This window comes from Gadus macrocephalus, chromosome 2, assembly GCF_031168955.1.
Source record: "Gadus macrocephalus chromosome 2, ASM3116895v1".
Classification (NCBI taxonomy): domain Eukaryota; kingdom Metazoa; phylum Chordata; class Actinopteri; order Gadiformes; family Gadidae; genus Gadus; species Gadus macrocephalus.
Window position 1 is genome coordinate 18,116,683 of NC_082383.1, and position 8,260 is coordinate 18,124,942.

The window sequence follows — 8,260 nt, forward strand, 5'->3', positions numbered from 1 at the left end:
AGTCAATATGCAAAGTGGCAAACTATCAGCCAATCAGCGTCTGGGCGGGAACTACATCACTTGCTCGTAATTTCCTTGTTCACTTCTAGTTCGTATGTGTCAGGTCCATGGTCACCAATGGAGATTATTGATACGCTCCGAAGTTTGGCCGATGATGTGGAGAACAATCGTGTTGAAGACACAGATGCAGTAGATAGAGTGCGTGTTCTGGGAGATAGGATAGACGACTTATCCTCACGGGTACGTTTTGACGCCAGTGTGGTAAACACAAAGATTTCCAAAGTGCTACAGGCACTGGGTGCGAAACATAGGGTCGGGAGACCCACCGTCTCCACCCACTCCTCACCTACAAAGCTCTCCAGAACCTAGCCCCCAGTTACCTCTGGGACCTCCTCCAAGAATACACTCCCTCCCGCTCCCTCCGGTCAACCTCTGCTGGACTACTATGTATCCCCACATCACGACTCATTACGAATGGGTGCCCGGTCATTCAGCTGTTCAGCACCCAGGCTCTGGAACTCCCTCCCCCCACACATAAAACAGTCTGACACAATAGAAAGTGACGTAGTTCCCGCTGGTGGCTGATACGTTTGCCACTTTGCATATTGACTTTTTGGATTCCTCTTTGGATTCCTCTTTGGATTTCCTCTTTGGATTCCGTTTTGGATTCCGTTTTGCGGATTGAAATGTCATTTGAATATCGCAACACACGGAGCGTGGCGAAGTGGATTGCAATCACGGGGACGCTATAGCTTTTCAATTTGAATAAAGGAACTCAAAGAATTTGACAAAATGTTATTGTATTTTTATTGTTATAACTTTTGCAAATGTAATTGAGGATTGCATTGTCACTTTGCATATTAAAATACACTTTGAATAACGTATTTACAAATTACATTATGAAATTGCATAATGCATTGTCAATTGCATAACGTAATTACTTATTGAATTGCAAATTGCAAATTGCATTGCCATTTGAATTTTGCTACATATATGCTTCCATAGATTCCTTCAAAAGGAACTGTAAAGGTCAGTAAAAACATCCATCAGCTCCTCTGTACACACAGCTAGCATGCTGCCCAACGATGACCAACAGCCCAACCCATCCTCATACAGTCACAGCTTTAACATTTTCTAATTCTCTTTTTGAAGGTGGTGAGAGCTGCGGAGAGGGCCATTCGTCAACTATTGTAGAATGTACGTGTGTGTTTGCTTGGATCACTTTATCCAGGACGGTAACTCCGGTCAGAGAGTAGACGCATACACAGGGAACAGTTCAGGATGTTTATATCTCTTGCAGACGAATGACATCAATGATGGCTTCAATAAGCAACCAAATGAATGACGGAATGGATGAACAGATGTATGAATAAATGAATGATGTAGGAATGGTTTTTCTGTAAGACAGAATAAGAAATAGACAAATAGTTATTACTAGATTTACCTACTAAAACACCGGGCTCTAGTACTAACATCTCATAAATGCTATCTAAACATAACTGGCATAAATAGCTGCCACATGCACACGTTAACACAATAATGCAATAGCCTAGTGCAATATAACGGCCGACATGGTGCGGCAGCGTGACGCACACGTGCTACACAAGGTGCAGGCTAATACACTAGCTACCCAATTCGTGAGTAAATCAATCAACACAGTAACAGAACCACAAATCACGGCTACTATAAGGAACCGAGTTACGGAATGTATATAACATTTATATTACGTAGATACACGTAGTTCAATATTACTCACTCTTCACGAACGCATTCTCTGTCATGGCGTGTTAAGCAGTCGCGCGCAACGAGCTCTGGCGCAGCCCCGTCAGAGAATGTCTAATATGAGGAGAACTGGCACTCGCGGGTTATTTCCGGGTTTCTGGACTGGTTGCAGTAATAATCTTTGACCACGCGGGGCGCTCGTAGGCGAGTCCAGAATGAATGGGAGCCAACGGGGTTTTACCCTCAGAATCCACTTTTCTCACGATGTAATTTTTTGTCAAGTAATTTGAAAGTTGCTATCAAAGGGTGGGGCTAAAATAATAAACTCAGCTGAATATTGCATTTTTTAAGGTCACGTATCTGTTCTAAAAAGGTGTTCAAAAAATGCGATGACGTCACACTGTCAGAGGTACTGCTTTACGGCAGTTTCTGAATCACTTCGGCACTTCCTTTTTCCCCGCCACGTGGAGGTAAGGCTTTTTTTTTTGCTTAATGCACTTGTTAGAGTTTTAGTGAGTTAATGTCAAAACAACAAATGGGCGAATGTTTCACATATGTATGTTACTTACAGAGTGTTTTTTTTCTATCTAGTGCTAGCTGATATCAGCTGACTGGATGCTGGCTGTCGGTTGATTATCGGCTATGTAGCCTAGCCAATTTATGGTGGCTATTGAAAAGTAAAAGAACGGTATATATTTTTTAATTAATATATCAATGTAATGATGATATCGTACTTTTGGTATTATATGTAACCCATTTTCTGAAGCCAGGCGTGATACTTAATACATTTTGATGACCCTGGTGTGTGCTACATAGCATCCCAGGTGTGAAATAAAATGCATATTTTTTTCATTTAAACTTAATATAAAGTTATTTCGAGCCATTTTGTAAAATTAGGGGTTAGCTGAGCCAGCTAAATATCATCACCTAAATACAGTAGGCCTCTTGCCTCTTGCTGCACCAGTAGTAGTAGCTGCTAACCTATAGGTCGAACTACTGGTTGTTCTTCTCGAGGGCAAATTTGGGCGATAAACACCACAAAAATGAAGTTGTTGTATGTCTCCACCTGTCGTCCCATGCGAATTATCCTGTAGAAAAGAAATAATGATGACTGAAAAGAAGACGGAGCGTACGATCATTAAGTTATTGATTTTTCTCTGGTCAAAGCGTATACCTACTTGACTCAGTTAAAATGCAGGGGCACATTAATTGAAGTTTGATTTTCTTTTGTAGAGCAATGTTAAAGGATAAATTAATAAACAACAATCGTTGCATGTAGTAAAAGAAAAACCTCAAATGATCATTTATATTTATAGCGTATTCCAAAACGTATTTATTTACTTTACTAAAAGATATATATTAAATTTTTAATTGTTTTACATTTTTTTAATCCTTTTATTATTATTATATTCTCCACAGGAATAATTTGAAGACCGCTCCATCTAGCTCCCTCCACAGCCAGACACAGCAACGATCCTCCAGCTCCATTCAGGCCGTGAAGGTGGACAGCTTTCTCTGAGCTGCTTTGGCCGTTTGCTGTTTGCTCAGCCTCCTGTTCCTCTCACGGATTTCCCCCCCGAGCCTGCACATCACAAATTTTTTTATTGCTATTGTCTCCAATAGAATTGCATGCTCAGGGTGTGAGCTGAAGAGGCTTTTGAACACCCCCAGACTGCCCAGAGCCCTCTCCATTTTTTTGGTGATCTGGGTGAGAGGCCAGAAAGCGTCGATGTTCCGTCCAAATTCCCTCTCCAAAAGCTGGATGGCAGCGAAAAACCCTTCCGAAGGCCTCATTAGGTTTGCCGTTGCCGTGTATTTTTTTGCCTCCAGGAAGGGGTGGTCCTCACTTGTGGCGTAGCTGTGGTCCTGATGTCTGGCACCCAACAACAGCACCTCACAGTGTGGACAGGCCTGAACAATTTCCTCCTTTTGAAGGACCCGGACAAGCCAGCCAGCAACGTAGAACAGGCCCTCCTCCTGGATGCAATCGCCAACAGTCTACAAGTAAGAGAATATACAGTGTTACATTGAATATGAGCATGATCGTATGTGAATGTCTTCCATGTGATTTATGACTGTAGCGGTGTGTCAATGCAGTATTTTGTCTTGTTGAGTTGACCTGATCTTCCACAATGTCCGATACCACTGGTTCTTCATCCTCCATCTCTGTTGTCAGGGTGGTAGGGAGGGCCATTGAGGTCATTGGAGCTGTTGAGGTGGAGGGGATTGCGTCCTCTGACATACTGGCTAGGAGGGTTGTCCCGTCATCCAGCTCGCAGTTTGATGCAGTCGATGCAGAAAGAGCAGGTAAAATGTTGGCTACACTCAAACCCCTGAGTGCAGCGGTGAATTCCCTCGCACTGGGATTGTATTTGTGCCCCCCTTTGCCCCGAATCAAGGAGAATAGGTTCTTAAAAAATAAAAAAAAGCAGGTGGTCAAAATCCTAGTTTTCAACAGGTAACTTTTTTATTTGCAAAGTAATTGTGTGTTGACCTACCTCAATGCAGTCCTGGTTCAATTTTGAGGTGCACAGATACTTCATTCCTGTATCTGTGCACCTCTTGTGGACAAGAAGGACACTTTTTATTGAGAGGCACATTCCGTGCTGGGAAGGAGGTGGCTTACGCTGAGATCTGGGGAGGGGGGGGGGTTGTTAGTGTGTTCCTTAGCCTAGATGTTGATTTGGTGCAGTTAGATTGTTTGTCTTTTCTTTCTTCAGGAGAAAGAAATGGCTGACCTGAACTGCCAGCTTGCCACCCAGCTGATGCATTCCCTCAGGAAGTTCTCCTTCTCCTGGTTTCCGGAGCCTAGGGGTCGTCGCCAGGGGTTAGAATCCTTGACTGATCTGCAAGTAGTATAGTTGTAGATAGTCGTAGTTAGTGGGGTCAAGGTAGGTAGGTCGTAGTTAATGGGGTGTAGTTAGTAAGTTGTATGTTTGTAAAGTTACCTGGAATTTAGCACATCAAAAAGGTGATTTAATTTGGCTACACAGTCAGCTGTATCGTTTGCCTCTGCTGGCAGTCTCTGCAATGTTACCATCGCAGAAATGCCTGGATCACAACAGATACGACCATTGAATAGATGGTCAGTGTCACATTACAATCTGCTGTTAGTAATTGAAGAAAAGTTTTTCAGAAGATGAAAAAATTTACCAGCAGAGACAGTGTGGCTGAACACCTGTGCAGCCAAACTGACACGCATCTTGGAAAATGCTGGCAGCAGAATGTGCTTATCAGTAAGCTTCGGGGCCATGCGAATAGTGTGGAGCTTGTCCAGCTCATAGAATTGGCTGATGTGCTTCCAAAGAACCGTTTTTCCTTGTGTCTAAGGATGTAAATACATACATATGTGAATCATTGTGATATCTTGTATGTTCAGTATGAGTCCTTGCAATTGTGATTGCTTTGTTTACTGGGCTTACCTGTAGGGCATGTTTGAACAGGTTGTTCCTGATTGATTTCAGAAGGTGAGGGACATCAAAAATCACAGGAACCCTCTGAACCCCCACCAGGATACAGTGGGACTCCTCACCTCCCAGAGGGTCCAGGCTAGCCCCAAGGTTCCGCACAGCCTTCACATTAGGGCTTCCCTGGTCACATATTACTGCCTGCACCTTTGAAATTGGTTAATACATTGTTGTCAATACAAGGTTGGAGTTAATGTTCATTTGTTCATTGTTAATGCTGCTATTTAAAAAATAAATAATAATACAACTCTTCGCACTACATACTGTCAGCCCTATATGATGTAGGTGGCGAATGGCATCCTTAATGACGGTAGCAATATCATCTGCTGGCATTGAAGATGGGGAAAAGAAGTAACCAACCGTCTGTTGAAAGAAATGCCTTAGGTAAATGTGTTTGAATATACACGGCAATATCATAACAAATGTTTTTCTAAGGTATGGCTTGCCTGCTTCCATTTCCCCATAATGCCCCTAGCCATGACGACCATCGCTTGTTTTGCTGCAGCCCCAGATGCAGATACACCATAAATGGCATCGTTCTTGCGATCGTAATCAAATTGTTTTTTGATTGACATCTCGTCCAGGACGAGCGTACACATCCTCTCCACAGGGGTCATGGTGGCGGCGATGACTCCCATTTGGGAGATGATTCCCTGTAGGAAGCCAGGCTGTCAGGAAATAAAAGGTTAATAATCAGATTTTGTTCAATCTTAAAATTGTGAAACTGGTCGAAGTTGAGTAGTCTTATTTAATAAATTCGTATTTACAGAGAAATATCCCACACGTGCGCTAACGTAACGCGCTAACGTAATAATTTCTGCTGTCTCCTCTGTGCTTTTCTCTGTCCCTCCCTCTGTGTCTATATACCTGTCTTCTTCCTCAGATTGACTCTGCTTAGCTTTTGAGGATTGAATCAGTCAATATCAAAGGATCAGTTAAAGTTATTTCATTCAATGTAATGTATGTAAATGTAATTTCAGGGGACTGTCTTAATTATTTGTATGTTGGTCTTGGTCTCAGTTATGTTACCTTCTTTCTTTTTTTCGCCTTTTAAGAGGTGGGGAGGCAAGTGGTGGCGGGTTGTCGCAATCCACCAGTGTGGGGATGGCATCTCTGGTGAGTGCCACCTTTCCATTGTGCTATCCGAAGCACACACAGCACAATGTATCAGTAAATCTATTAATTTTTACTATATTTAATTTAAATTCTCATTTCTTCCAATATGCACAACTCACTTTTTTAAGGAAGCATTCCTCAAAATGCAGTTCACAGACAACGTAGCCCCCCTGCATTAACTCCTCGTGTGACATGGAGTGTCTGAGGTCACTTCGCCTCATGTTTATGAGCCATTTCTTTCTCCTGAAATAGAAACCTGGATTAGAATCATAATTGTAAGACTGCATCAACTTAGTTTACATCAGTAAACAATTTCCTAGAGAGCAGTGTTCTGTTGTACTCCTCCTCATGCCTCTTCCTTTCTTGATCTCTACAGTTGGATCTTGATGCTGTGGCAACGGACAAGTCTTCTTCCTCTTTTATTATATTGTTGTTCCTCTGTCCTTTTTTCCCTGCCTATGTTCAGTTCTCTTTTTTTTTTCTAAATGATTTACTATGTTACTGTTCTTATTGTGTTCTTGTGTGATGTTTGAATAAACTTGCCTGTTGCAATGTTGGTATGTTTGTATAATTACTGTTATACAACTGTTACTGTTTCAACGTGTCCTAGACCATACTTCTCATTTAACAAACATGTGTAGCTTATAATGTGTTGCAGGGCAGAGCAATTATATTCAATGGCTTAAAACAAACCCATCTGTAAAGATCACTGAATGCATAGAAATCAATGACAAGTGGTGTAGATGGTTTTCCCTCTGTGCAAGGTCATTAGCCCAATGCCTACAAAAAAATAACTACAGTAATAGCAGATTTTGAAGTTGTTAAATCGTTAACAAACGATTTGTATGGGACAATCGGTTAAGGTAATTTAAGTGCTTGAGTCTCGACACTTTAGAGAATGTCTAGCGTGCAACTTGAATAAGCCATGTGCGATTTTACCCGGGCTCCAGCGCAACTTTCCCTACCCGGTGCAGCCTCAGGAAGCCTAGGACCATTCATACAGGAGCAAGCAAGAACGTTACCTTTTTCTTTCCTTGGGAAACGAAAAGAAGGACAATCCCTTTCCACTGTTGGAGCAGTTTATCATTGCACATTTTCTAGGCATTTTTTTTAACTATCTTTATTTTCGAAAAATGGACAATGACAGATGAAATGATATTGAGCGGGACATTGACTGTATAATTTAAGGTGGTCATACCGTACCATGTATACAACACATTGAACATTGAACACGAGAAATGGAAGAAATTCCATCTATACCCATGTACTTTCGCCATACATAACTATATAAAAAATAAAAGGGCCTGCAGGAAAATATAAATACAGTACGCAAAAATTAACTTTGACGGAAAGTCCTCCTTAAGATAATGTTTCCGATGCGCTTCAGCTTCAGATGCCGTCAAGAGGGTCTCTGGTCGTAATCAGTCGCAAGTCCGTCCCTGACCAATCAGCATTCATTAGCAGAATGCTAGCGTATACGGCCAACAACGGCCCAAACTGTAAGAAATCGAAAGGACATAAGTGCTCATTCATTTGACTTTTGAACTATAATCTATATTGAACTTGCGGAATCTACAATAAAATTTGCGATATTTCAACGACAAGCAGGTGAAAGAGGCATATTTAGCCGTCTAGCCCCATTGACTCCCATTCATTCTGGACTCGCCCGCGATCACCCCCAGTGGATGTCTACTGGAACTACAACCAAGATCGGTACAATGGGGCGTATAGGGAGTGCCCAGGCTCTTCGTAGACGGGCTCTGGCCCCGTACAACTCGTAACTCTAGGACCCTACGACGCTACCTGGGCTGCCCAAAGTGCCTGAATAGAAATAACGCTATATATTATACGATACGATATTACAAACTAATAGGGAATTTACAACATCAACACTCTGGAAAGCCCCTGATGAGGTTGTTGTAGCCACTTTGTCAGAGAGGAAATCGGGACAGAGG

At 42.1% G+C, this 8,260-nt stretch overlaps 2 long non-coding RNA genes across 4 annotated transcripts; one reads left to right on the forward strand and one right to left on the reverse strand.

Annotated features, from left to right (window-relative positions):
* Window positions 1-2,022: 2,022 nt before the first annotated feature.
* Window positions 2,023-5,874, forward strand: LOC132451287 (uncharacterized). 3 transcript variants are annotated; one of them, XR_009524032.1, is made up of 6 exons: window positions 2,024-2,410; window positions 3,142-3,726; window positions 3,899-4,029; window positions 5,187-5,372; window positions 5,460-5,573; window positions 5,774-5,874. It is a non-coding gene; the product is annotated as an uncharacterized LOC132451287 (long non-coding RNA). The 3 variants fall into 3 exon arrangements; XR_009524033.1 differs by having other exon boundaries at window positions 2,026-2,410; window positions 5,187-5,282; XR_009524030.1 differs by having other exon boundaries at window positions 2,023-2,410; window positions 5,187-5,573.
* Window positions 5,875-5,999: 125 nt separating this feature from the next.
* LOC132451296 (uncharacterized) lies at window positions 6,000-6,683 on the reverse strand. Its single transcript, XR_009524036.1, has 3 exons — window positions 6,425-6,683; window positions 6,219-6,328; window positions 6,000-6,087 (listed from the first exon to the last, which is right to left on the reverse strand). It is a non-coding gene; the product is annotated as an uncharacterized LOC132451296 (long non-coding RNA).
* Window positions 6,684-8,260: the final 1,577 nt, after the last annotated feature.